This window comes from Mobula hypostoma, chromosome 21 (assembly GCF_963921235.1).
Source record: "Mobula hypostoma chromosome 21, sMobHyp1.1, whole genome shotgun sequence".
NCBI lineage: Eukaryota > Metazoa > Chordata > Chondrichthyes > Myliobatiformes > Myliobatidae > Mobula > Mobula hypostoma.
Genome location: NC_086117.1, coordinates 17,868,229 through 17,882,386, shown reverse-complemented (window position 1 = coordinate 17,882,386; position 14,158 = coordinate 17,868,229). Strand labels below are relative to the sequence as shown.

The window sequence follows — 14,158 nt, the reverse complement described above, 5'->3', positions numbered from 1 at the left end:
GGTGCTTCCTGATGCTGATGAACTCATGCAAAAGATTTACTCTGCTCCTTGAGATTCCATCCAGGTAAGCACAGAGGACACTTCACCTACTGCAAACCCACCAGCAGTCTTCAAAACATTGCATTTCAGCTCAGATCGTGCCGCAATTTCACTAGGATGAGCAGAAGGGCTTAAATTAATCAAATATGCTTTACTTTTATTTAACATTCTGTTTAATGTGTTTTTTTTTTTGTTTGGGGTGGAAATAGTGATTGCAATAGACTCCTGATGTTTGAGTAAAGTTCCTCTAACATGAATATTACTTACAGCAGATCCACTCCTTCAGACTCTGGGATTACTGCAAGATTTTTGCCTCCCCACCATCAAAGGCTAATCTTTCTTTTGATTTAATCTTCACACTCACTCAAATCTTTAAATCTTTCCCTCTCTAATCAGGCCCCCTCTCGCCCATGTCGTATGTTGGGATTATTTCTAATACTCTTTTGATGCACCCAGTTGACGACTCAAAGGCACGAAACACCTTCTGCATAAACTCCAGAAGCAGTACCTTCATTTTCAAAACCACTCAGTTCTGTGAGTCCCTTCAACAAAAACTCTCCCAGCCCCCTGCACCCCAACATCTCACTCCCCTGATATCCTCTGTTCAGTCCTTAGCCACTTCCACAGCCTTTCCCCAAAAACTCCTCAACTTTCTACTTCTCGCTTCTCCAATCCCCGTTTCAAGTCTTGCTCATCAGTCCTAACACCGTTAGGGTGGCGCAGGGTCACAGTACACAGTGTTGCAGACTCACAGTTCTAGCAACCCAGGTGCGATCCTGACTTTCAGTCCTGTACATGTCGTCATTAACGACCTTCATCACCTAGTGCTATATTTGTCAGATTTCATCTGGACATATTTCACTGAAGTAAAGTTGCGATGGCAACGACTTCATGTGAACCTTTACAAAGCTCTCTCTGATTTAAGAAAGGGAGAGTTTCTGCAGTCTAAAGAAAACTAATCTGCAATTTTCTACACCCACAATATTGGGCTCTCTTTAGTTAACGAGTAAAAAGGCACTGCAGTGTACTGACTAGAAATTGGAATTAAATACACTTCTACTGGTTGTAGATTTCAAAACTCAAACAGTGCCCGCAATGAGGAATCCAGGAGGAACGTCTTTACAGTGAGAATAATCACACTATGCTCTTTACTGATCGGCAATACAAACTGCAAAGGAGAGTTCAAAGCATGGGTTCCCAACCCGGGGCCCACCGACCCCTCAGTTAATGGTAGGTGTCCATGGCATAAAAATGGTTGTGAACCCCTGGCTGAAAGGAAGGCAAGATAAACACAGCAGACTAAGAGTTCATAGCGTCACACAGCATGGCACAGATACAGTCTGGGCTCTTTGCTAGTCCCAGTCTCCCACATTTGGCCCGTATCACTTTAAACCCTTCCCCATCCATGTACTTGTCTAAGTGCCTTCTAAATTTTGTAATTGTACCAACCTCTACCACTTCCTCTAACTTCATTCCACATTCCCTCGCCCCTCAGGTGCCTTTTAGCTTTAAACCAATGCCCACTAGTTTTAGACTGCCCTACCATGGGAAAGGGACTGTCAACATCCATCGTATCTATGTCCACCATGATTTAGATTATGAGATATAGGAGTAGGATTAGGCTGTTTGGCCACCGAGTCTGCTCCACCATTTCATCTTGGCTGGTGTAATTATATCTCTCAACCCGACTCTCCTGTCTTCTCCCTGTAACATTTGATGCTCTTATTATTTAAAAACATATCAACCTCCGCTTTAAATATACCCAATGACTTGGCCTCCACAGCCAACTGTGTCAACCAACACACCCGAGGATGTGCAAGGTCACTCCTCAACCTCTTATGCTCTAGGGGGGAAAAAAAACAGTCTATCCAGTTCTCCTTAAACCTCAAGCCCTTCAGTCCCTGTAACATCCTCATGAATCTTTTCTGCACCCTTTCTATATTTAACGGTATCCTTCCGATACCCAGACAATCAGAAATGCACAAAGTATTCCTAATGTGGCAAAGAGACAGAAGATTACTTTCAGTGGGGTTTAGAAATTGGATGGCAGAGGGGAAGAAACTATTCGTGAACTAGAGTGTTTTGCCCTCAGGCTTCTGTACCTCCTTCCCTACGGTAACAATGAGGAGTCATGTCCTGGGTGGTGGGGGCATATTTTCACATACAACCTGTAATTAGTTACTTTAAAATGCAAGGACACTTAATCAAACAATATATATACAAGATTACTCAGATACAACTTCAGGATTAGATACACAACAGATGGTGATGTGAAGAATGAAAGCCTCAGATTCCTAACACTGATCGAGGAACTGCCTGTGGATGTGGGAAGGTTCAACAGCAATGGCAGCGACTGGTCTCCGTTTTGAATTTCCGTGACCTTCTCAGTTAAATAAAGTTACTGCCACTTGTGGAGGAAGGATGAAAGCAGCCAAAACGACTAAACCCCAAACTGACAAAGTCGTTTCAGGAAAGGAGAGAAACGTGAGTGGCATGGGTGTTGGAGACTGACGGAAATTATGGTTTGGATCAGACATTTGATTTCACTTAAGGTTTATAACCTTTACCACTTACTGACGATGGGATCTAGGATAGGGAAGTAGTCTTTGAATTTCAAAACTCCCAGCTCCTATAAATCATACATGGAGGCTTCAAAATTGAGGAAAACTCTACAATAATGAAAAGAATATTTTCCTTACAATTACCTCTTTAGTCAAAGTCTCAGGGACCTCAAAGATATAATTAGGGAAACGAGTGTTACATTAATACAATTTCCCAGAGTGATTTTAAATTATATTGTAGCGTTTTAATCATTTTCTTCCTCCTTATTATCCCTAAAAAAATAACAGGAATCATGTATTAACCACTTACCTCAGGAAGAAAGAACATTGCTTTCCTTATCGGTAATCTGGTTCGATTCCCGAGGGGGAGCCATCGGAAATGTTGCTGAGTTGTACAAATTGTGGTTGCCTCTTTCTCAGGACTCACAAACTGATTTACCCAGATGTTGATGAACATCATTTAGTTTAGGATTTCACCCACCTGTCTCTCTTTCTTCAATCCCCCACATTGCAACTGTAATCATATGTCAAAGAGTATTTTGTGGACCATTACGGCCTTTGGGCTTTCTTGAGGTTCTACTTCTCATTGGTTTATTTATTCAGGAGACTTTTTCATTGGTGTCGGAAGGTGTGGTAACACTTGCAGGCTGCCCCCAGCACATCCATAAGTTGTGTTGGTTGTTGATGTAAACGAGGCATTTTTCGATTCAGTTGTGATGCATAAATCGGAATCTGAATCTTTGATACTAATCTGAGGTGAAAAGTCAAGAAAAGTGAGATCAACAGAGCTGACTCGCTAATTCTCATCTCCACCACCTCCCCCACCTCCCACTCCACGGACTCAGGTGAAATACCTCTGCATTCCTGACTAAGGAATTGATCACAGTCACGGTGGATATGTTGAGGTGACGGGAGTCATTTTAAGAATGAAGTCTTTATTGTGATGGCCCTAGAGGTTTTTGCAGACCCAGGCAATTGTTTCCAGTTCATCCATGAAAACAGCTTCTTCTTCTGCTTTTCTCATGCCTCTGTTTACCTCTCAAGGTGGCTAGGGTCCTGTCGGCATCTGTGATCTACAGCCGCAGCTCAAACTATGGTTCTTCACAGCAGTGGGTTCTGATTCTTGGACTCGCCGTGTTTCGATATCTCCAGGCGTGGCCTGGGAGATGTGCACCTTCGGTTCATGGACAACTCAGTGTCCTCACTGGTATCGCCAACTGAAATGTGTGGAAGATTGAAAAATTGAGACAGCAGGTGGTGTACACTATTGTAAAGCATAACAATAGCCATTATTAGTAGGCTGCCATCGATCCCAGGGGATCATGGGTTTGCGCCTCTCCAGGATGCAAGCCTGGGTGGGAAGATTTGAAGAACCGTCTGTTATCCAAGCAGCGGGTTCCCCCTCTCCACGTCACTGATATAGATCAAGGGAAGGGCAAGCGCCAATACAGCTCGAGCCAGTGTCGTCGCAGAGGTTGCCGGAGTGAAGTTGTAAATGACATCAAACTGCCTTAGGGACCCCAGCTCTGGATTTCTTCCTCAGGATTTTCTCCCAAAGCCTTTCCCCTGGGTGGGTATGGCCGCAAGACAGTGGAGGTTTAAAATCAGATTTTTCTTTCTCCTAGGCGGGCTGCCGTCCAAGGCTGACGAGCCCCACCTGCCCGAAGCAGCTGGTTTTGAGGCGCCAGTGGTCCGCCTTTGCCCCCTCTCTTGTCAGTAGAAACAGTTCCGCCGGGCCTAGTAGCTAAGCCTCACGTGAAGGCCAAGAGTTGGACTTGGTTGTCAGAGGCTGTTAGAGACGCACGCCATTTGGAGCAGTTTATAGGTAGTGGGAACTTATCCCCACTACCACCCCCGGCTATGACAACCTTAGGAACCTGATTAAGCTCATCATAAAATTAATGTCTGGTTTAGTCCAAGTACCTTTTTAACGACACGATATTTAATATTTACTGACCAAAGCTCCTCAAGGCTGAAAAGTAATTACGAGGGTCCCTCTCCTTCACTAAAGTGGAATACTTGCTTTAAACGCAAAACATAGAACATTATAGCATAGTACAGTCCCTTCGGTCCACAATGTCATGCTGACCCTTTAACCTAGTCTAAGATTAATCTAACCCTTCCCTCCCACATATCCCTCCATTTTCCTACCATCCATGTGCCTATCTAAGAGCTTCTTAAATGTCCCAAAAATATCTGCCTCTGTAGTGGTCCCCTGTTCTGTCTGTGTAAAAAACTTACCTCTGACATCTCCCCCTATACTTTCCTCCATTGATATTAAAATTATGCCCCCTCATATTAGCCATTTCCACCCTGGCTAAAGAAGTCCACTTGGTTTGTGCCTCTTATTATCCTGTACTCCTCTATCAAGTCGCCCTCCTTCACTCCAAAGAGAAAAGTCCGAAATGTAAATGTAAATATTTTTCTTTTCCTAATCCATTCGTAACTCTTCCCTCTTTGATACTGACATCACTGAAGCAGGCTCACTAATAGTTCTGGCAAGACTCATGGGACCAGGATGTTTATTGAGACACCGAACTGTTTCAACATCCCACTAACCTGAGTTCACATGGAAGTTAAGCTGGCAAGGACAATTCCAACAGGCAGCGGCCGCTGCCCAGTCACTGGTTAGGGACGATTTGGGCTCCTAGTTCTGGCTTATTAACAGGAGGACTTTCCCCACTCCAGATCACAGACTCTTTATTCATCTATCCATCTCGTTAGGAGAAACTTCTGGCCCCCTTCCTTCCCTTTGAACCTTTGCCAGCTACAAAGCTCCTGGCTGCCGACTAGACAACCAACAAAATCTGCCCGTTCCCTGGCCTTATTAGAATAAAAACAGAATTCAGCACTTTCAGCAATGATTCAACCATATGTTGAGAATTTATTACAGCCAAGGGGGTTAGAAGTCGATATATAATAACAAAATTACTTTAATTGTTCCCCATACAGGAAGAAGCCAGCATGAGCCAACCTGTAATGTTACTTCCCTGACTTCTAAAACAAATGTACAACTCATCCTTCTGATGTGGAATAGTATTTCATGTAACCTTCATTGTTTAGTGGTTTGACGTTATTTTTCTTGTCACTTGCTGGTCAGCACTTGAGTGGGCCGATACTGTGAGGGGTGCGCAAAGCATCCAAACTGAGCCCTTTTCCATCCCTATCCAACATCCATCTGCGCAGGAGGAGAGGGATCCCACTAAATACTGTACCTCCCCTTATGTCCCCTGTTAATTCCCCACCACCAAGATCACTGAGAACAGCTGAACACTGAACACGGATCGGGACTCGGACCGGACGACCTTCTGAAGCACAGTACCGTGAGAACCACTGCCACTACTGGCTGATTTACTGCAGGCCCCATTGTAGCTGTTAAAATGGCCGGCACGGTAGCATAGTGAGGCCCAAGGTAGCACATTGGGGTAGCACAGTGGGGCAGCACAGTCGCGTAATGGTTATCAAATGCTTTACAGCACCGGAGATCAGCAATCAGGGTTCCATTCCCCACCACTGGCTGTAAGGAGCTTGTGCGTTCTCCCCGTGACCGTGTGGGTCACGGCTCCTCCCACCTTCCAACGATGTACAGGTTAGAGTTAGTAAGTCATCGGCATGTTACGTTGGCATTGGAAGTGTAGCTATCCTAGTGAGCTGCCTCCAGCACATATTGGGACTGTGTTGGTCATTGACGCAGGTGACGCATTTTGCTGTATGTTTCAATGATTCAACGTACATGTGACAAATAAAGCTAATCTTTATCTTGCAAGATCTTTCTTCAGGACCCGAAGAAGCATCTTGGCCCGAAACGTCAACTATTTATTTCCACAGCTGAGCTGCTGAGTTCCTCCAGTGTATTGTGTGTGTTGCTTTGGATTCAGCATCGGCAGACTTCCTTGTGTTTATAATTGTTAGCTTTAAGTTTTATGAAGCGGAGACAAAACAATCTTGGACACTGAGAATCCACAAGAGGAACAGAATATAGTGGAAATACTCCAGGAGACATGCCTCTATATTCGATACACGTGTACACCTGGTCGTTAATGCAAATATCCAGACAGTCAATCATGTCGTAGCAACTCAATGCATTAAAGCATGCAGTCATGGCCAAGAGGTTCAGTTGTTGCTCAGATCAAACATCAGAATGGGGAAGAAATGTGATCTAAATGACTTTGACTGTGGAATGATTGTTGGTGCCAGAAGGGTTGGTTTGAGTATTTCAGAAACTGGGACCTCCTCGGATTTCATGCACAACAGTCTCTACAGATAATGGTGTGAAAAACCTGAAAAAAACACCTAGCGATCAGCAGTTCTGTGAGCAATAATGCTTTGTTAAGGAAAGAATTCAGAGGAGAATGGCCAGACTGGTTCAAACTGACAGTAATTCAAATAACCACTCATTACATCAGTGGTGTGCAGAAGAGTATCTCTGAACACACAACACGTTGAACCTTGAAGAGGATGGGCTACAGCAGCAAACTAGCATGTTTCTTTTTGGAGTGAAGGAGGATGAGAGGTGACTCGATAGAGGTCTATAAGATTATAAGAGGCATCAATAGAATGGACAGCCAGTGTCCTTTTCCAGGGTGAAAATGGCTAATACCAGAGGACATCTTTTTAGGTAAGTGGAAGAAAATTTAGGGAAGATATCAGAGGTAGTTTTGTTTTACACAGAGTGGTAAGTGCCCAGAAACTACTACTACTACGTCGACTCAGGCCTAGGGGGCCGGCGTCGGGCACGATGACGGACTCTCCATTTCCCCCTCTCCCTCATCAGTGTGTTCAGTTCATCTACATTAGACGCGCCGCTGTCTTCTAGGAGCGTGTTGACCATAGTCTTGGGAGGGCGCCCAGGGTTCATCCTCCCGTGCTTGGGCTCCCATATGATGACTAGGCTGGCAGGTAGCTCGGGGTGGCGTAGACAGTGCCCCGCTAGTTGCAGTCTTCTCGCCTCGATGTCAGGTCAGGGCCTTGCCTTGCTACTGGTACCACGTAGCCCAGTACTACCTGTCTCGGGTCGGTTGTCAGCAACTCAACCGGCTCACCCCCGGTGCACTTCGGTTAACCAGGGAGGAGGGTGTGTAGGCACCCAGCAGGACTAAAAACAAAACCTGTCAAAGGGCGGGTGAGCTCTTTGTGAGTCAACGGCCACCCACTGTCTGTGTGAGGAGTGGTGCGCCACACAGTCTTTCATTTCGCGCATTGTAAGGCGTTATGATGATGACAAATGCCCAGAAAACACTACCATAACCCTCCATTTTCCGTACATCCATATGCCTATCTAAGAGTATCTTAAATGCCCCCAATTATCAGCCTCTGAGAATTTTTAAAAAATCACCAAGCAGGGTATAAAACCATGAACTTTTTTCATTGCTTTTGATCTCCAGGTAGATTAAAATTAGTTATAAAAAATAAAATTCACATCTTGTTCATTCGGAAGGAGTATATATGGAAGCAGGCTGTGCAGAAGGGAAGGGTTAGATTGACCTTGGAGTGGGTTAAAAGGTTGGCATAACATCGTGTGCCAAAGGGCCCGTTCTGTGCTGGACCCGTCTGTGTTCTATGTGCATTTTGGGAAGTTAAACCAGGAGTAACAAGAGTTGGGACGTCATGTTACAGTTGTACAGGAAGTTGGTCAGACTGCACATTCAATGTTGTGCGCACAATGTAATGGAGCGATAGAACGTTGCCTGGACTGGAGGCCTTGTGTTACAAGTAGAGACGGGATAGTCTGAGACTGGTTTCCCTGGAGCAAAGGAGGTTGAAGGGTGGATGTGCAAAAGATTATAAAATGATGTGGGCCATAGGTAAGGTAGATGGTCAAAGTCACTGTCTCATGGTAGGGAGGTCTAAAACTAGAGGGCACGGGTTTACTTGATTTCATTTAGTCTGCGTTTCTGACATATCTCTCCCCTTTCTCGATCTCTCTGTCTCCCTCTCTAGAGACAAACTGCATACCAACATTTTTTTTGAAACCTACAGATTCCCACAGCTATTTAGACTAGACCTTCTCCCACCCTGTCTCCTGCAACAATGCTATTCCCTTTTCTCGGTTCCCTTGTCTCCACCACGATGAGGCCTTCCTTCTCAAGACATCAGAGATGTCCTCCTTTTTCAATGAATAGGATTTCCCTTCCTCCACCGTTGATGCTGTCCTCACCCGCATCTCCTCCATTTCCTGGACATCTGTGTTCACCCCATCTTCCCGTAGTCTTAACAGGGGTGGAGTTCCTTGTGTCCTCACCTACCACCCCTTGAGCCTCCACATCCAACATATCATTCCCCGCAACTTCTGCCATCTTCAGCAGGATCCTACCACCAAACAATGCATGCATTACTAAATGACAATAAAAGAGGACTGCGCGTCCTCATAATCTAACATCTTTATCTCCCCCTCCCCAACGACTCTCCGCCTTCCACGGGGATCACTCCCTCCATTATTCCTTTGTTCCCCACTGATCTCCCATCTGGCACGTCCCTGCAAATGACAAATGCTACACCTGCCCATTCATCCCCTCCCTTACCTTCATTCAGGGCTGCAAACAGTCCATCCAGGTGAGGCAACACTTCATCCTGCGAATCTGTTGGGGTCGCCTATTGCACTGGGCGCTCCTGATGCAGCCTCCTTTACACCGGTGAGACCCAAACGTTAACTTGGGGAACCATTTTGCCGAACAGCTCCACTCCATCCACCAGAAGTGGAACTTTCTGGCGGCCCACCATTTTAATTCCCATCCCCGTTCGGTCCAGGGCCTCCTCTTTTGCCACGATGAGGCCACTCTCAGGGTGGAGGAGCAACACCTCATTAACCTCCAAACTGATGGCATGACCTGGCTGTACCCGGCTGGAGGCCCAGGAAGAGTTTATTCATCACAGAAGCTGGGAAAGCACGAGATCCTTGATGGCATGAATATCGATTTCTCCTTCCACCTTTTTCTATTCCCCTCTCTGGCCTCTTATTTCTTCTTCTCTCCTGCCTATCAGCTCCCCCTGATGCCCCTCCATCTTCCCTCTCTCCCATAATCCACTCTCCTCTCCTACTAGATTCCTTCCTCTCCAGCCCTTACGCTTTCCAACGCACCTGGCTTTACCTATCGCCTTCAGCTAGTCCTCCTTCCTCTCCCCCCAGCTTTTTATTTTGGCATCTTCCCCCTTCCTTTTTGGGCCAGAAGACCGTTCAGACCCTGAATCTTTGACTGTTTATTCATTTCCGTGGATGCTGCCTGGCCTGCTGAGTTCCTCCAGCATTTTGTGCATGTGGCATGGGTTCAGGTTGAAAGGAGACAGGTGTAAAATGGATCTGAAGGGCACGTTTTCACACAGGGGGTGGTGGGTATATCGGACAAGCTGCCAGAGGAGGGCAGTAGAGGTAGGTACAGTTAGAGAATTTAAAAAAAAACACATTTGGACAGGTGCACGGAGAGGAAGGATTAAGTTGGATAGGGGCCAAATGCAGGATAATGGGATTAGTTCAAATAGGAATGCTGGTCAGTATGGATGAGATGGGCTGAAGGGTCTGCATCTGAGCTGAATAACTCTGAATCCAAGAATCTATAAAGATAGGGCCATTTGGTCTGACTAGGGTGGGCTAGTGTTTAAAATCTGCACTGGTCTGCGGCAATTCCACCTTAGGCACACATCTCCCCATTCCTTCATTCTCTCAGAAACAGCAGAGATGACTCAGCCTCTTTAAATATCTCAGTGCACAGAAGGTAACCTGAGCAGAGTACAGGAATTGTGTTGGGGATCGGAGGGACGAAAGGGCAGCATTCCCATTGGAATACCAAGCAGGACCTCTGACATTTCCTGAACGCCAGCAAAGACTCAGCATCCTGCAGTTAATTATCATAGGGAGGCTGCTTAGGCTAAATCCCAATAGTCAGCACAAAATGGCAGCTAATAATAATTTAAGATTAGCTTTAGAGTTAAGATACTTCCCAAAGGACAGTAGCAGATTTCACACACTGGGTAATTTGCTAACAGTGCTGGATAACATCATCAAGGGCCTCAATATAAGCCACATGGCCAATGGGCAATTGCTGCCTGCATAAACTATTTGAACTCTGTCCATTGGAGGTCAGCACTGGTGATTATTTTTAGTACAGTTTTCAACAAGCCCTCTGCCGCACTCTGAACTTTCTCTTGCAAGGGATTACGAGGTATTGTTCTTCAGGTCAAAAGGTAATAAACAGAAATGTAGATGAAATCCAGTCAGCCAGAAGAGAAAACTCAGGTCCCAACCACAGAATTAGGTTCAAATCCTGCGGTAAGCAGGCACTGGTACCTCTGGGAAAGGAATGGTTGGAATTCAAGAATGGAAATTGCCAAGAATGGGACAACATAGCAACTTGAAAGAAAGGATAAGAGGTACCAATTGCTGGGTGACCTCCCTCACCCCACCTCCTCTCCCACCCCCAACCATCAAAGGTGCCAGTGAAGGCTAGTCTCTGGTTCTCCAGGACTTGAGATCAGAGGCGAGAGGTTTAAAGGGGGCATCAGGGGAAACTTCTTCACATAAAGAGTGGAGTGCAGTTCGAAATGAGATGCCAGAAACAGTGGTGGAGGCAGGCACATTAGCAACGTTTAAAAGCCACCTAGAACGGTACATGAATGGGAGAGGTTAAGAGGGCCACGGGCAATATATGTCACCGAATAACTGGGCTCTGAAAACTCGCTCATCCCTCATTCCTGCTTTTATATCACTGGTACATAAGGAGAGTAGCAGGTCCCCTGTCACCATGCTGTTCTGAAGTCTGAGCAGAGAAAGGCCACTTATATGCTCTGAACAGCAGTTATGGACATTGATCATTTGGTAAACTGTGTACGACTGAATTCCTTACTACTCTTTACTTGCAAGATCAATTGCCATTCATAATGCAGGCGTAACACCCTGGGAAAGGTTTTGCTGCTAATGTAATAGTTTTTCTGTAGCAGCAGTGTTTGGGTTATGGCTAGAGATAACGGGGGCTTTGGAATGTGCACCGTCCAATGAGGGGACTGTTTTTTCTTGTTGTGTGCCTGAGACCGAGGTGATCTGGGTCTTTTGTTCGGCGGAAGATGGAAAGAGAAGACGCCCAAAAGGAGAGGTTGTAGACAGCCAGATGGAGTGGACTTGGAGTGGGGCTGGGAGTCAACGAAGCCTGGGGAAATCGATGAAGAACCAACGGAAGGGAAACCGTGAGCTCCAACGTGTGCACATTGGACTGTTTCATTACAATGGGCCTTTTTTCTTTTTAGTTTACTTTACTAACCCTTTAGTCACATTAAAACTTATGAGGCTAAATCGTTTAATCACATATGGTGTACTATCTGTTATTTCGTGGTACTGGTTTGTAACGGGGTGACACATCTCACAGCCTCCACACAAATGGGAGGTTTTGCACCTCAATCTCACACGTTCAATGGGGCCAGAGATTGTCTTCCCTGGACTGAGACAGCCGACAGAACCCCAGGGTTACACAGGTGTTAAAAGTCAGTCGAAACTACCTGCCTTCTTCTCACTGTTCCGTCAGGAAGGAGGTGCAGAAGCCTGAAGGCACACACTCAACGATTCAGGAACAGTTTCTTCCCCTCTGCCATCCAATTCCCAAATGGACATTGAACCCACGAACAGAACCTCACTTTTTTCATTATTTCTGTTCTTGCACTTATAATTGAACTATTTAATATACCGATACTTACTGAAATTCATTTATTTATATATTTATTATATATGGCATCGTACTGCTGCCATAAAGTTAACAAGTTTCACGACATATGCTGGTGACATTAAACCTGATTCTGAAGCTGGCAACCGATGATACTTTGAATTAATTAATTATCCCTTAGATGGAGTTTGTTCCTTGGATCACTTATCTTGTCTCCAGAAGTGAGGTGGCTCCAGCCCCCATGCTATGCAAAGGGGAGCCATGCTTTTTCATATCACGTCCTTCCGTTGCATTCTTATCTCATCTCCAGTAAGCCAAAATGGCTCAGGGTATCTGCTCCGTAAAGGGAAGCTGTTTCCTTCAAAAACCTTTCCTGCCTGGGCTGTCAGCACTCTATCTGCAATCTGTCTTTGTCTGGACATTATGTTAACTCTTGCCTTGCCATAACTTCCACAATGGGACCAGCCTGCTGGGCACATGGCCAGTATGGATGTGTAGGACCGGAAGGCCTGTTTCCATGCTACATCAGTCTAAACTCCATGACTCTGAAGAAGAATGATATCAGGGGTCTCATATTACATTCAGGGGGGTGGTTTGTGTAAATGGGGGGGAGCAGTGTCAATGTTCCTAAAGGGCATGGAGCCAGACAAGCAAGTTGTCCTTAATCAGTAACCATGACTGACGATGATCGTCATGATACAACAGTTGTGACCTCTGTGGTGCAGCTGGAATTCAGACATTTGATCATGTACGGGGGCTCTCATTCCTAACTGGGCTTCCCCTGACCTGGGATTGATTGATGACAACAGTGTCCAATATCCGACAGCAGTAACATCCCTGGCTTTGATAAGCGGAATTGCCAACGAGAGAAATGGAAACAGCTGCAAACACACTGACACCATTCCCAAAAAGCTGAACTGTCAAGGACTTCTTCCATTTATAAAGTTCTCTGGAGCAAGAAACAAGACCTCAGATGCTTTAGGAATACTAACATTCCGATTGTCTTACTGGGAAGAGTACATTCATTCCAGAGGCCTGAGGGAAAATCCAATTGATGAGGGAATAAATATCTTTAGAGGAGGAGGTGTCTGGGCCCAATCTCAGAAATTTTCTTTCACTTTTTCTGCACATGTTCGGGCTGGCCCCAGCACATCCTTGTATGTGTTGACTGTTAATGCAAATGACACAGTTAAAAAAAAAATCTAATTCAAGTTTAATTATCATTCAAGCATACATGGATACAGCCAAACGAAACATCATTCCTCTGGGACCACGGTGCAAACCATACACAGCACATTCAAAACAGTCCAAAACCCTGAGCAGCATGTCCCACAGATTGATTGTACAGATTCCTGGGAGTGCACAGCTACTGCAATCCAGTCTGTCATTCCACCAATCGAGCACTGATGGGAGAGGACAGCTCCCAACTGAACATGGACGCCACGCTACACCACCACCAGCGTCTCTCTCGGACTGCAGAAACAGGCAAGCCCCCGGCTTGAGGCCTAATCCTCGCTACAACTCAGGCCACGCAGCTCCCACATTGCCTGTTGCACCACCAATCAAGGGAAACAGGCCTGCGGCATCCCAGGGCTGGAGACCATGTCCTTGGTACAAGCAAGGCCATGCATCTCCCACGCCACCTGTCATGCCACCCAACAAGAGAACCAGGCCTGCAGCGTCTTACATTATCAATGTCCAACGGGGTCTTGCAATCGTCCAAGACAATCACCCACGGTTACACTGCACACCGCCTTCACGCCCCATCTCTGATGCCTTCGAGTAGCAGTCTGCAACATGGTCTGCACCCAGACCCACTCCTCCGAAACCCAGTTCAGCTCCTCCGGCCACCCGCTGGACACCCTGGTCAGCTCCTCCGATCAACGAGTAACATTTAACAAAGAAAAAAAGCGC

The 14,158-nt window shown here is 45.9% G+C and overlaps 1 protein-coding gene across 1 annotated transcript in view; it reads right to left on the bottom strand.

Moving 5' to 3' along the window:
- The window catches only part of LOC134360080 (hemicentin-1-like), a 425,813-nt gene that overhangs the window by 375,833 nt on the left and 35,822 nt on the right, over positions 1-14,158 (bottom strand). The gene's annotated exons all lie outside the window — the stretch shown is intronic.